This window comes from Canis aureus, chromosome 13, assembly GCF_053574225.1.
Source record: "Canis aureus isolate CA01 chromosome 13, VMU_Caureus_v.1.0, whole genome shotgun sequence".
Taxonomy (NCBI): Eukaryota; Metazoa; Chordata; class Mammalia; order Carnivora; family Canidae; genus Canis; species Canis aureus.
In genome coordinates this window covers 57,315,307-57,329,663 of record NC_135623.1, presented here as the reverse complement: position 1 = coordinate 57,329,663, position 14,357 = coordinate 57,315,307, and the positions used below count along the sequence as shown (strand labels likewise).

The 14,357-nt window shown below is 37.6% G+C and overlaps 1 protein-coding gene across 11 annotated transcripts in view; it reads right to left on the bottom strand.

The window, feature by feature from the left end:
• The window catches only part of ARFIP1 (ARF interacting protein 1), a 131,415-nt gene that overhangs the window by 67,736 nt on the left and 49,322 nt on the right, over positions 1-14,357 (bottom strand). The window lies entirely within an intron of this gene.

Genomic DNA, 14,357 nt, shown 5'->3' with positions numbered 1-14,357 from the left:
TCCTTTACTATAATTGTTACAACTAATCAATGCTGTTGCTAATAATTACTGTGAAAGACATTTCTTGGACAATTATTACATGCTAGGAATTGTTTTAAGCACTTTAATGAACGTATAGGCAGCCCTCACTCTGCATTACAGGTCAGGACTGTAAAAATGATCAAGTAAGCTGAAACTGTATAAAGTGATTCATGGAAAATATTGATTATTCCATGACCTTTAAAAATTCTTGTCACAGCTAAAGCTCTTTCCTTGTTTATGTTATTCAATGAGGCTTCACTAAGTTCTTCCAGAACAAATCTAGGGTCTCTCCAAGAGTAGCAGTGTCAACATCCCTACAGTCAGCTATTTCTTCCAAAACTCCATTTAGGTTTGATTTGAATTTCACTTTTTCCAGTGTTAGCATTTTTCATTCTTTGCTGCACTTCCATCTTTATTCATCCATTCTCTTTTGATCATCCACTTTTAGAAAATGTCACACGGATTTATGACCCAGAGACAAGAGGGTAATACTACCACAGGGTTTGCTGTCTGTATGAGTTGAATAACACATATGCAGTGACCAATCACCAAGAGACTGTGAAAGAAGTGACATGATTAGTCAATAATCATGATTCACCTCTGTTATTCACATAGTGATTTATGGACTTCAGTGCTAGCAGTGAAGTTTGTTTTTTATTCAATTAAAGTTAATACACTATGGAGACTTAAATCTGAGATGTGTTGTCGGAAGACTGGCATCATTTAATTAAACTGTGGTAACTGAAATTAATGCATATTGAATCTATATAAAACAAGAACCGCCTGTATAGTCTCTCTTTAATCTTGACAATAATACTAAGTGGTATTATCACTACTGCTCTACAGATGAAAAAACTAGGACACAAAAATGTATCACTTAGTTACTAACTAGTAATATAGTTAGGACTAGGCTTTAAAAACACAGTATTAACTGTAACGTATGGTAAATGTAAACAGCTACAAGTAGTTTTTTAGAGACTTGGAATTTATTTTAGCTTCTATGTTTTCTAAAAAATTTAAAGAAATACCTTTTAAAAATCATTATTTCAGAATCTGCTGAAGTTTAAACACTAACACAAATACATTCTCAACCTGTGATTTCCTAATAATACAAAAGCAATTAATTCTTTCTTTCCTTTTCACTTAGTTCCTAGGGTCACTTAAGACCGCTTGTCACAGGACAACATTCTCTTCATTTGAATATTGTTTTGAAGATAACTTAGAATTAAAAACAAAAATCATTACATTAAGTTTTATTTACTTCTTTTTTTAAAACCAAATCTCTGGGTCTGTTCATTTCACAGAATAAATGATCTTTACCTTTCTATTTTATTTTTTTTATAATTTTTAAAAAATATTTTATTTATTTATTCATGAGAGACACACACACACACACACAGAGGCAGAGACACAGGCAGAGGAAGCAGGCTCCACACAGGGAGCCCAATGTGGGACTCGATCCCAGGCCTCCAGGACCACGCCCTGGGCCGAAGGCAGGCGCCAAACCTCTGAGCCATCCAGGGATCTCCTCTAGTTTATTTTTTAATATACTAAGTCAGTGATTTCTAGTTTTAAATATTAATCCTCTTATTCATATTTGCATTAAAAACAGATAATCTTTTCTCTCTGAGAGACATATCACTCACAAAATAAATACTGCCAAACTACCAAGACATTTTTTAAACTTTGCGTGTCTGGTCATTAAAATTAACTATTTTTGGAATGGTTTCTTTGAATGTTGCCTTGCTCAGTCTTGACAACTTTTTTAGCTCTCCCCACGAAAATAACTATCAAAGATACCTCTCAAAATATGAGAACTAAAAAAGCACACATAAACAAAATAAAAATGACATACAGGTCCAGGGCAGTTTTGTTTGCTGTATTCTTGAAACTTATCTGAAAAGAATATAACTCATTTGAATCATCTGTCGTATCACAAAGTATTGTGTAAATTCCCAGAAAGGAGATAAAGTAGTAGTAGTTGGTAAGAGGTTACATAGTAAACATGATGGATATCTCTGAATACCTAAGTTTTCAAGAAGTTACAGGGATGCTTCCCACCTTCTCTTGCATGGCCTCTAGAAGAAACAACTACTTGTCTGAGAATATTACATCCCCTCAGACCCCTCTTAATGATCTCCCAGGGGTCCTTTACTCAACAAACAAAAGTTTTTCCAGGAAAGAAAGTCCTTTATGTAAAACAGCTGTGAAATCTGAAAAGCACTAAGGCCTTTCTATGTCTAAACTGTCATCAACAGAAGGAGCCTAACCAAAAGTGGTACAAATGGGTCCATTCAGATTCTAAACAGAATTATCATTTTGATAGTTGTCTAGCAGCTGAGTGCAACACAAAGTGATACGGGTTTTGTGAGAGGAATGTAGAACTTGTAAGATAACATTCAGTATTTTGTGAGCCTGTTGACTGTTTTTGTTTTTTGTAAAATACATACACATTCTCTGAGTAATATAATTTAGCATAATTCACAAAAGTCTAAAATATGCCTTTACATGATCAATTTCTTTTTTTAAAGTTTTTCAGTTATAAGGCTGGGCTTAGCTTAGTAACTTTTTAAATAACTGTTACTGCATTTACCCCTATGGTTTCCAGAATGTATTGCAGAGACAGTGAGCCCACTATAACCAACAACATAAAATCTCTAATTTGCATTTTATGTCACTGACATTCAATTCAAAGTTTAGAACTTAGCAAAGTCATGCTTAACAATTATACAATAACATGAAATAAAACTAAAGTTAACTTTCTATTCAAGCATTAGGTTAATACTCAGCATTTAATGTTTTATTTATTCATTTTTTATTTTTTTTAAAGGTTTATTTATTTATTTATTTATAGAGAACGAGAGAGAGGCAGAGACACAGGCAGAGGGAGAAGCAGGCTCCATGCAGAGGGAGAAGCAGGCTCCATGCAGGAGGCCTGACGTGGGACTCGATCCCTGGTCCCCAGGATCACACCCCGGGCTGCAGGCGGCGCTAAACCACTGTGCCACCAGGGCTGCCCTATTTATTAATTTAAAAAAAAAAATATTTATTTATTCATGAGAGACACAGAGACAGAGAGAGAGGCAGAGACACAGGCAGAGGGAAAAGTAGGCTCCATGCAGGGAGCCTAATGTGGGACTCGATCTCCAGGATCAGGCCTTGGACTGAAGGCGGCGCTAAACCACTGAGCCACAGGGCTGCCCATGAGAGAAGTCTTGAATTAGAGTGATTCTCAAAATGTGTCTTGTAACCAGCAACAATCTGTAAGGATTCTCCAAGTGCTCTATATATCACATCAACTCTCTTCTTAGTTCCCTTACCCTATGTTCTCCCTGTTTTCCTCTTACCTTCATCTTTTAAAATGGTCTGCTGTTCTTTACTGGTTTAGGTTCTCTACAAGAGAAAAATCTTAACTCTCACTTCCCTACTTCCCTTGGCAATCTAACTGATCCATCTCTGGTATCTCTAGACTTGTCACCCCTGAAATTCATTCTTCAAACTGTAGGCAGGTAGAACTTTCTAAAATGTGGATCTGATTTCATTTTTACATTATTTAGTGCCCCCAACCCCTTCACCTTTACCCCTTTACCTTTTAGGTAAAATCCCAAACTCCTCAACATGACTTTAAGGTTTTGCAGGATCTGGCCCCTACTTATTTCGCTAGCCTCATTTCTCACACATCTGCCCCACATTCTCCACTCCAACAATAGTGAATTTAAAATCTTTTAAAAGATTTTACTTATTTGAGAGAGAGAGAGAGAGAGAGAGCGTGAGCACAAGCATGCACACAACTGTGGGGTAGAGGCAGAGTCCCCACTGAGCAGGGAACCCATTGTGACTCAGGGAGTCAATCCCAGAACCCCAGAATCATGACCTAAGCTGAAGGCAGACACTTAACGGTTTAACCAACTGAGTCATCCAGGCACCGCCAACAATAGTGAATTTTCAATTCTATAGTCTTACACCTTCTTCAGCTCCTATAATTGCCTCTGATGGGAACATTCCTTACCCTTATTCATTTGGCCAGCTCATCCTTGAGATTCAATTTGCTAGGCAATTCCTCAGGTAATCTTTCCATACTCTTCATACCAGTACTCAGACCATGCTACATTTGGCCTAGTATATTACTTTCCATGTAATATTAAAATTAAATTATAAATTAATTTCTATATTCTCTCTTCTTGCATACTGCAAAAGCTAAGACCAGGTTGCTTATCTACCTTGTTCCCCTTTGGTATTCATTCCTAGTGTCTAGTAGATATAATACTAATACTTCCTTTACTAGCAATTTTATCAATTTAAACATTTTATCTCCTTCCTCAAAATGGATAAAACCTTCCAAAATATTTACATAATTTTTAAGGAAATAAACTGAAAATTTCTGTTAAATGTTCTATGAATTTTGGTAATTTAAAATCCCCTTTGTTGGGGTACCTAGTGGCTTAGTTGGTTAAGCGTCTGCCTCTGGCTCAGGTCATGATCCCAGGGTTCTGGAATTAAGCCACATAGTGGGTTCCTCACTCAGTGGGGAGTCTACTCTCTGCTTCCTACCCTTCCCTCTTCCTCATACTCTCTCAAATAAATGAATAAAACCTTTTAAAAAATCCCATGTTGTTTCAACAGTTAGCTGCATATAAGGAATATCTGCTAGAAGCAAAGCTGTTTTTCTAACAGATCTTCATATCCCCAATCCTACCGTAAACTACTGCAACATCCTAGCTTCCTTGTGGTGGCCTTTCTGCCCCTCCATAATTACCTCAAGTCAAAGATGATTATTCTCCAACATTCTACTTATCAGCGAATAAAAGGCAAGCTCAACATTTTCTCAGCTCTCCACTGGTACGTCTAAATTACCAGGCTCAAACTTTAGTTTGGGTAAGAACCTCCTAAGAACCTATAAAAATTCAGATTCTTCTCAGCTGTCCATGTTGATCTCATTAAGTTGGGAGTGTGACGCCTAGGAGGCAGAATTTCAAACAAATAAGCCAGGTGATTCTGATGCAGATAATCCTGTGCCTACATTTTAAGGAACTCTGTTGTAGAGCTGTTTTTCCATACTTGTACAATATTGACTCCTATCCCGCATTTCATTGTGGGCCACAGGACTTTACTGCCGTCTTCTCCACCCTAATCATCTACCTTCTTTCTAGTCAATCCTAAGTATTTATTGAGGGCTTTGCCACATCCTCAACTATTACCATTATTCTAGGTGTCATTAACCTTTTGCATGCTCTTGGGCACACTTTCAGAGATTGAAATGATTCTATGTTCAGTTTGCAATTCATTTTCAACTGATATGTAAGGTCCAAGATGAGTTTTCATAGCTCATTAAAAACATAGTCTATAATGGCATGGTATGTAGTTTGTTGCTTTTTTTTTTTTTTTAATTAAGATTTTACGCATTTATCCATGAGAGACACAGAGAGAGAGAGAGAGGCAGAGACACAGGCAGAGAGAGAAGCAGGCTCCTCGCAGGGAGCCCGATGGGGGACTTGATCCCGGGACTCCGGGATCACACCCTGAGCCGAAGGCAGATGCTCAACCAGTGAGCCACCCAGGCGTCCCGCCCCACTTTTTAAAAATACAAACCATGAGACACTTTTTTTTTAAAATTTTTATTTATTTATTTATTTATTTATTTATTTATTTATTTATTTATTTATTTATTAAATTTTTATTTATGATAGTCATATCACAGAGAGAGAGAGAGAGAGAGAGGCAGAGGGAGAAGCAGGCTCCATGCACCGGGAGCCCGACGTGGGATTCGATCCCGGGTCTCCAGGATCGCGCCCTGGGCCAAAGGCAGGCGCTAAACCGCTGCGCCACCCAGGGATCCCCTTAATTTTTATTTATTTATGATAGTCACACACAGAGAGAGAGAGAGGCAGAGACACAGGCAGAGGGAGAAGCAGGCTCCATGCACCGGGAGCCCGACGTGGGATTTGATCACGGGTCTCCAGGATCGCGCCCTGGGTCAAAGGCAGGCGCCAAACCACTGCGCCACCCAAACCATGAAATACTTAAAGTGAAATAAAATCTATTGCATGAGCTTGCCTACCTATGTTGATACAGAATGATGGGTTGTAGTTATAACAATCTGTAAAGGTGTATGATTTTTTTTTCCTCCTTAATATACTTGTAGGAAGCTCAAAGTTGGAAAAAAAAAAAAAAAAAGAAGCTCAAAGTTGGTAGTTTGATACAGGCTTGGTAATTTATAGTTGGACAATGGTCCCAAAAAAGTGTGAGGGCAGATAAAAGATATACTACACTAATGAAGTACAATCCAATCTATACTTTGGTCTCAGATTTCATTAACCCTTTCATCTTTCATGCCCCATTCTACTTGAGCCACTGGAACTCCCATGGCCATGCTTTGGGATCCTGTTATCCCTCAGGAAGCAACAATTCTGGAATTTAGTTAAGCCTAATAACTCACTTTGTGGTCACAGCCTCCTGTATCTGTTATTCCACTTGATCAAGTTAGCAAATCTGACTTATCTATTTTCTCCATTTTATCAGCACACATGCAAAATCTCAGTCTCCTCTCTCTCTCCCTTCTCTCTCTCATTCATTCAACAAACATTTAGATAGAATCACTATCTTTTGATGGTTTACTGCCTACCCTCTAGACCTCACTCCAACCCCCATACCCCTTTCATCTAGATTCTAAATAGTACTGAAATTCACTAAGAATGAAATCATGTACCAACCTCCATCAAGGGAATGCTGAATTTACTCAAAGACTTATCACTGTGGGAACATTTGTATGTATCTACATTCAAAACAATTCCTACTAGAAATAAAAAAAAATTATTCTTGATAGAGTTTGTTTATAAGTAAAGGGAGAGTCTACCATCTACCTTATAGGCACAATATCTTAACATAGATGAGGCTTCTGCTCCTCAGTAAAAATTTTATTCACATTTTTCAACAGAAATTCCAATCCAGAATTAATTAAAAAGATGTATATATAATAAGCACATATATTTAAAAACTTAATTTGTTGTAATAGTACTAAGAATATATTCTTTCTTGAAAAGTAAATATTAAAATGGATCTACATTTGCAAGAGTTAAGCAATCCTTGAAAAACATTTGCCATATCTCTGAAAGGGTCCAAGATATACAGTTGGCAAAAACTGGCCTTTGGAAAAAGTCCCTGTCAAATCAATGTTGCCACTGATGGAGTTACTAAATTTTTCAGATGTGAGTAATGCAGAAATGTGATATTGAATAATATATAGTATGGTGACAAACTGTCATCACATGCTATTCAAACTCTAGGACAGGATAGGTGAAGGAGAAAACATGTTAAAATTTTTAAGTTCTTGGGATCCCTGGGTGGCGCAGCAGTTTGGCGCCTGCCTTTGGCCCAGGGCGCGATCCTGGAGACCCGGGATCGAATCCCATGTCGGGCTCCCGGTGCATGGAGCCTGCTTCTCCCTCTGCCTGTGTCTCTGCGTCTCTCTCTCTCTGTGTGTGTGACTATCATAAATAAATAAAAATTAAAAAAAAAATTAAGTTCTTATATTGGAATTCATTTTTTAATTGAGCAATTACTGTGAAATCATAAATTGTGCTGTGTGAACACACTGTTTCTGCCCTCAAGGTGATTTCAATCTCTTGGGAAAGGCAGATAAGTAAATGGACAATTACAACACTGAGGTGTGGGGAGGAAGTATATCCAAAATCTGTTTTCTTTTTTTTTTTTTTTTAAGATTTTATTTATTTATTCATAAGAGACACAGAGAGAAAGAGAGGCAGAGACACAGGTTGAGGGAGAAGCAGGCTCCATGCAGGGAGCCTGATGTGGGACTCGATCCCAGATCTCCAGGATCACACCATGGACTGAAGGCAGGCATTAAACTGCTGAGCCACCCAGGCTGCCCCAAAATCAGTTTTCTGACAATTTCTATTCTTATGTTCCTCCCCAAATCTTCTCCAGACTGCTAGAGTTTACAATCCAGACTGATAAACACAGGGGAATGGAGAAACTATTTAGCTTACTAAAAGCCTTTAAAGAACAGTAACAACAAAGACCACATACACAAAATTTCAATAACAACAACCATGACGATACATGCTGGGAAATTAAAGATATAGATGGATGTATCAAGTCTAAGAATACAGTACATCTTCCTGTTGATCCACAGAAATCTAGAAATGTGTTTCTAGTCCTCACTTAAACATGTGTTTTCATTCACTCACTTATTCACCAAACATTTAATGAAAGCTTTATCTATATGTGGCAGCACTATAGATAAGGTAATGAATGAAGGAAGCATTTTTGTCCTCACTTTACTTATAATCAAGTCACATAAGCTCTAGGTATAGCCAGCTAATATGCGTAATTCCATCACAACCTAAGGGGCCCTTTTTCTCAACTGTAAAAACAAAGCAGTGGAACTCAGAGATCTCTAAAATACTCCTACTTAACTAAAATCCTGTGATTTAACTCAAAATCAAAACTTGTGGACCAGACATTTTTAAGACCCAGGAAACTAAGGAGCCATAGGCAGGGTTCAGCGAGTCCCTAAACTCCCTTAAAACTGAATGCAAAATTTGGTAGTTTTGTGTATATGTACATTTAACTAGAGAAAAGAGCCACATGTGGAAAAAACTAAATTATGGATTTTAGTTTTGGGCCTACCACAGAAAAAATTTTGTTTTACCCATATCTACTAAGATAACTTTGCTAAATCTGTCAAATATAAACATAATTAACAAAAAGTATCAACTATTTGGAGCTTATATTTGCTTCTCTTTAATTCACGGCATGAATTGCATGTTTTAATCTAATACTTTGACCAGCACTTTAAAGAATAAATTAAAAATAAAATGTGGCTTACAAATCAAAGAATAACCTGTATTCTTTGAGACTGAACTTTACTGATCTTTAAAAAATAAGAATTTTTATTTAGAAAGAAATATTTTTTGCCGTAAAAAATTGTGATAATACTAAGACCATTATTCTATCCTCTATATAGCTGTTGTTCCTCATCTTAAGAGTAACAAACCTCAAAATATTAACATATGTTTAACAAAATATTAACATATGCTACCAAGGGATTTCTAGGACTAGCTTTTACATTACAATCTCTATTAGAATGTGAATGTTGAGTTAGACTCTAACCAGGGCCTTCTGCAGGACAGACTAAGAGGAGAAGCCAAATGAAGAATGAAACATCTGCAATGAGACAGAAAAACCTGGACAGAAACATTTACAATTTCACTGCCTGTGCCACAGTGACACCAACTGGCCAGTCAAGATATGACAACTTAATGAACAATTATATTCAAGACTATATTTTTTAAAGTGTATTATGCAGTATGCTTTAAATAAAACCCATGTGATTTTATTTTATTTTATTTTAAAACAGAATTTTTAAAAAAAAAATTTCATTTATTTATGATAGCCACACAGAGAGAGAGGAGAGGCAGAGACACAGGCAGAGGGAGAAGCAGGCTCCATGCACTGGGAGCCCGACATGGGATTCGATCCCGGGTCTCCAGGATCGCGCCCTGGGCCAAAGGCAGGCGCCAAACCGCTGCGCCACCCAGGGATCCCTGATTTTATTTTTTAAAAAGATTTTATTTATTCATTTGAGAGAGAGAGAACAAGTGTGGGGAGAGGGGCAGAGGGAGAAGCAGTTTCCCCACTGAGCAGAGACCCTGATGCAGGGCTCAATCCCAGAATCCTGAGTTCATGACCTGAGCCAAAGGCAGATGCTTAACCCACTGAGCCACCCAGGCACACCATTATATGATTTTTTTTTTAATTTATTTATTTATGATAGTCACAGAGAGAGAGAGAGAGAGAGAGAGGCAGAGATACAGGCAGAGGGAGAAGCAGGCTCCATGCACCAGGGAGCCCGACGTGGGATTCGATCCCAGGTCTCCAGGATCGCGCCCTGGGCCAAAGGCAGGTGCCAAACCGCTGCGCCACCCAGGGATCCCTCCATTATATGATTTTAAACAACAAACAAGTATAAAGGAAGATATATGTAAGTGAAATACCTCAGAAAACTTTTATGCTCCAATTTTACAGATTTGTAAAGATGTTCTTTACAATTAATGCTAAATAATACATTTTCATACTTATTTTCCATATAAGCTTTTATCAATATTAAAATATCAACAGGGACATGAGATTAAATGCAATTTTCCTTTTATTGCTCAGGAAAATAAAGGATGGAAAGTAAGACAAAATTGAGGTAAATACATGCCTAAAAGATCTTGAGTATAATCTGTTCAAAATGGTCGAAAGATGCTTTTGAAATATTGTTTTCATTCATGGCTAAAGGAATCAAACAGCCAATTTTATTTTAATTCAAGGTTATTAACTATGTAAGAGACTCTCATGATGAATATTCTCTTAATAAGAGCAGGTACAAACAGAAACAAGTTTTATGATGTTGAATTTCTTCAGGGAGGTGAAGTGGGGTGTACTATTTGAAGTAGATTAGTGCTTCTTAAGGAACCCTTTCCCACAGGTAAAGTTCACATCCAATAAAAGGAGACCTCCAGGAGGAGAACATCCTTTTTCCTTCTCTTACCGCCCAATAGAAGTGAAATAACACTGCAGAGGAATGTCCAAAAAGAGTATTTGACGTTAACCAATGTGCAAACTTACAAAGCAGCAAGTTAGCTGGCTTTGACTGTAAGCCAAGAGCTTATACAGATATGTTATGGTTTAATTCACTTCACTCTAATAAGACTTGATTCTGAAGTTAACATCTGAAAGGATAAAAACAACTTTTTTCAGTGTCATTCAAAGGCATATAAAGGTTTTTTTGTCTCTTAAATCTTTTCTTTTTTTTTAAGATTTTATTTGGGGGAAAGAGCACAAGAGAGAGCAAGTGAGGGGAGAGGAAGAGGGAGAAGCAGACTCATCGCTCAGCATGGAGCCTGAGGTGAGGCTCAATCCCATGACCCTGAGATCATGACCTTCCTTTGAAATCGAGATTTGGACACTTAACTTACTTTGATCCGCCCCCGCCCACCCAGGTGTCCCCTTTTAAAAGATTATTTATTTATGAGAGAGTGAGAGAGAGCAGGCACGTGAGCATGTACGTGTGCACATGTGAATGGAGAAAGGGCAAAGGGGGAGGGAGAGAGAATCTCAAGCCAACTCCACACTCAGCACAGAACCCTATGCAAGGCTGATCTAAGGGCCCTGAGATCACGACCTGAGCTGAAACCAAGAGTCGAACGCTTAACTGACTGAACCACCCAGGGAACCCAAAGGCAAATAAAGGTTCTTAAGTAAAGAGACACGAATAAGTTTACGACAACATAGAAAAAGAATAGAGGCAGAGGAATTAACTACCAGGTATTAAGGTTAAAGATAATACCTTTTTTAATGTAGTAATTAAATAACAGTGTGGTATTATTACAAGGATAAGAATAAAAGACCAAGGAATAAAACAGAGTCCAGAAATAGAACAATACATATCTGATTACCTAATTAATAGCAGAAGGTCCCAGTGCAGAAAGGATAGTCTTTTTAAAAAAACAGTGAATGGCAATTAGATAGTAATATGAGGGAAAAAAATGAACCTTGACTCCTACATCACACTACACACAAAAAATAATTCAATAAGAATCACAGAGTAAAGGGTGAGAAGCAAAACAAAAAGACGTTTAGAAGAAAACAGTATCTTCCTTATGCTAGGATACACAAAGATTTCTCAAAATGGTCAAAGTCACTAAAAGGAAACACTGATAAATTGGACTTCATTAAAAATTACGAACTTTTGTTCATCAAAATATACCATTTGCAGAGTGAAAAAGCAAGTTGCAGACTGAAAGGAAATATTTGAAATACACATATCCAAACAAATGACTTAAAGAATTTCTACAAATAAACTAGAAAAAGGCAATAGAAAAATGGGCGAAAAACTTGAAAAAGGGCTTATTATTTATTGATTTTGAAGATTTTATTTATTTACTCATGAGAGACACAGAAAGACAGGCAGAGACACAGGTAGAGAAGAAGCAGACTCCATGTAGGGAGCCCAATGTGGAATTCAATCCTGGGACTCCAGAATCACGCCCTGGGCCAAAGGCAGGCACTAAACCACTGAGCCACCCAGGCCTCTAGAAAAAGGGCTTCTTTAATAAAAGATAATATTCAAATGGTCAATAAGATTATGAAAATATGCTCAATGTCATTAGTCATTAGAGAAACACATAGAAAACCACAATGAGATACCATTATGCTTCCATCAGAATAGCTAAAATTAAAAGGTATGAGAATACTGGGACACCTGGGTGGCTCAGTGGTTAAAAGCATCTGCCTTCGGCTCAGGGTGTGATCCTAGAGTCCTGGGATGGAGTCCCATGTCAGGCTCCCTGCATGGAGCCTGCTTCTCCCTCTGCCTGTGTCTCTGCCTCTCTCTCTCTGTGTCTCTCATGAAAAAATAAAATCTTTAAAAAAAAAAAAAAGGTATGAGAATATTAAGATTTGGTAAGGATGTTTAACCACCAAAACTCTCACTCATTGCTGGTAGGATTCTCAACTGGTCCAAACACTGTGGAAAATTAGTTAACAATATCTACCAGAGCCAAATATCATGTATCTGGCAACTCTATTCTAGGGTATATGCCCAATAGAAATAGGTGATCATGTACACAAAAGACCTGTACTAGAAAGGTCACAACAGTTTCATTCATAATAGCCACAGACTGGAAACAACCTAGGTATCCATCAACTGAAGAATGGATATATAAATTGTGGTATATTAACACAATGGAAAACTACATTACAATGAAAAGGAATGAAATACTGCCATAAGCAACAGTATGAATAAATGTCACAGAAATAATGTTGAGCGAAGCCAGGCAAAAAAGAATGCATACTGTATAATTCCATTTATTTGTAGTTCAGGAATAGTCAAAAGCAATCTACCATATAAAGTCAGAGTAGCAGAGAGTAGCCTGGGAAGGAGGGTTGTATATTGTCTAGAAGATGGCAAGAGAGACCTAGTTAAAGTCCTGGAAATGTTCTACAGCTAGATGTGGGTGGTGGTTCCACTTTGTGCCTGTTTTTTTTTAATTTATGATCTTACGGGTTTTTTTTTTTTTAAGATTTACTTACTTGAGAGAGAGAGAAAGAGAGAGAAAGAGAGAGAGAGACCAGGCAAGTGCACACACATGTGTGCAGGGGGTGGGGCAGAGGGGAGAAGCTGACTTCTCACTGAGCATGGAGCCTAATGGGATGTGATCTCACAACCCTGAGATCATGATCTGAGCTGAAATCAAGAGTCGGACACTCAACAGACTGAGCACATTCATTTGTGCTTTTTACTGTGTATAATAGCTATAGCTTAAAACAAAACTAAAACAGCAATATAAGAAAAAGAAGAGGCTTTCGGTGGCAGGTGAATCTCCAAAACAATGCAACATTTTGTATGTACTGCATTTTTCTTGGACAAAAGTCATTAGGCTGTCTATTAGAATCAACTCCCTGATGGCAGGTATTTTTGTCATTTTTATTTACTACTATATCTCCGTGCAAGGTATAAAACAGATACTCCATAAATATTTGAAGAACAAGGGGCGCCTGGGTGGCTCAGTTGGTTAAACGTCTGCCTTTGGCTCAGGTCATGATCTCAAGGTCCTAGAATTGAGGCCCACATTGGGCTCCCTGCTCAGTGAGGAGCCTGCTTCTCCCTCTACCTCTGCCTCTCCCCCACCTTCATTTGTGCTTTCTCTCTAATAAATAAAAACATTTTAAAAATGCAGAATAAGTTTGCAAAATGAGCTGTTCCCAAAAGTAAATTGAAGCAATCATTAACTAAAATATTGGTATAATGAATTATCTGATTTAACAGAAGTTTATAAAGTGATTGCTAGAATCTAATGATGGTAGCATGAATTAGATTATACAGGTTTGTCTTAGTACTTTCAAACACAAGAAGACTAAAACCAGAAGTGAAAATTTCCTTTGTGTACTCATATTTTAAGGTCTCTTCCTTCTATGAATCATTCTATATTAGGCCACAGGGGCTTAGAAACCAAGTTAAAACACGTGCAATTAAAATAAACCTCAACTTTGAAGAAACACTGATTGCTTCCCAAAAAATTGCTGAGGCAAAAATAAGTGAAATCCAGTGAATTTACTAAAATCAATTAAAACAATCTACCTAAAACTGGTTTCTCCTCAACCCTGGCGGTCATTTGATAATGTCTGGAGACATTTTTGTTTGTGAGAGAGTGCTACTGGCATCTAATAGGATCAGGCCAGGGATGCTGTTAACCATCCTATATGCAGAGGTCAACCCTCTACAACAAGGAATTTATCCAGCCCAAAATGTCAGTGCTGAGATTGAGAAA